Below are 1710 nucleotides of genomic sequence, written 5' to 3' on the forward strand. Positions count from 1 at the left end.
CCTCCATCGAAATGGTTCTGTACGCACTCACGACTCGCATGGCCATGAGCCGGAACGTACTGCTCAATTTCCTTTGGTTCTGCTTCGTTTTCAGCGCTTCAATCCAGGCTGGACCTCCGTACCTTAGTATTGATGAGGAAACACTAGCCAGAAGACGCCTCTTGCTGCTGCTTGGACCAGAATTGTTCGGCATGATTCTGGCTATTGCGTTGATGACCTTCGTCGCCTTCTCGCAAGCATATTCGATGTGGCTATTAAAGTTTAGCCGGTCGTCGATCATCACTCCCAGATACTTAAGCATGCGCTTCGAAGCAATGGTGTGCTCTCCAACGGTAATCTCTGCCCGCTGCACTGCTTTGCAGTTACTGACCAACATCACTTCTGTTTTGTGGTGGGCTATCTGCAGCTTCGCTCCTTGCATCCAGTTACCAATCGTATCTATCGCCTCAGCCGCCAACATTTCCACTTCTTCCAGCGTCTCACCGGTTACCGTCAAGACGACATCGTCCGCAAAGCCAACGATCTCAACTCCTTTGGGCAGCTTGAGCGTCAGCACGCCATTGTACATTCCGTTCCACAGCGTAGGACCTAGAATGGAGCCTTGGGGAACCCCCGCCGTGATTCTAAGCGATTTCTGCCCCGTGTCTGTCACGTAGACAAGGACCCGGTTCTGGAAATAACTACTTAGAATCCTGCAGAGGTAGCCCGGAACCCTCATTCTATGGAGCGCCTTGGCGATGGCCTCCCAGCTGGCGCTATTGAATGCATTCTTGACATCGATCGTAATCACGGCGCAGTATCGATTTCCTCTCCGCTTCTGTTTGGAAGCTTTCTCGGCTCTGTCAATCACTGTCCGAATTGCATCCACCGTCGATCTCCCTTTCCGGAATCCAAACTGTCTCTCCGACAATCCGTGTTCACTCTCCGTGCATTTCGTCAGCCTGTTGAGGATGATCCTCTCTAAGAGCTTTCCTACAGTATCCAGCAAGCATATTGGCCTATACGATGCAGGATCCCCCGGCGGTTTTCCGGGCTTCTGCAATAGCACAAGCTTTTGTACCTTCCACCTATCAGGGAACTGACCATCGTCCAGACATTTCTGCAGCACCATCCTGAACATGTCCGGGAACGTCTGGATCGCCGCCTTCAACGCCACGTTGGGAATTCCATCCGGGCCGGGAGCTTTATTCGCTTTCAACCCTTTCGCTGCTGCTATGAGTTCCTCGTTGGAGACTTGTTCAACGTTGTCTTCATCTACCTCGCCATATGGTGTAGGTGGCCAGTTCGTTGGGTCATGCTGTGGGAAAAGTCCCTCCACGATGACTTTCAGCTTGTTGTGACACATTTCAACCGGCATCGTTGGGCCTCTGATCTTCGCCATCGCAACTCGGTATGCGTTGCCCCAGGGGTTGGCATCGGCATCGCGGCACAACTCCTTGAAACTATTTGACTTGCTCAGCTTTATCTTTCGTTTCAGTGCAGCCCTGGCCTCTCGGAACACCACCCTGCGCTCCTCTCTGTCTGCTTCTGTTCTTGCTCTCTGAGCACGCCTTCTGGCTAGAAGACAAGTAGCACGGAGGGTGCTAATTTCCTCGTTCCACCAGTAGGCTGGACGCCGCCTGTTCGTTGGCTCTAGTTTTCTCGGCATAGTTGTGTCACATGCCCTTGCTAATAATTCGGTCAACTCATTCGCACTTAGGCCCGGGACGC

The sequence above is a fragment of the Ochlerotatus camptorhynchus genome, unplaced genomic scaffold (assembly GCF_037179485.1).
Source record: "Ochlerotatus camptorhynchus isolate MF236.1 unplaced genomic scaffold, CSIRO-AGI_Acam_v1.1 ptg001173l, whole genome shotgun sequence".
Taxonomy (NCBI): Eukaryota; Metazoa; Arthropoda; class Insecta; order Diptera; family Culicidae; genus Ochlerotatus; species Ochlerotatus camptorhynchus.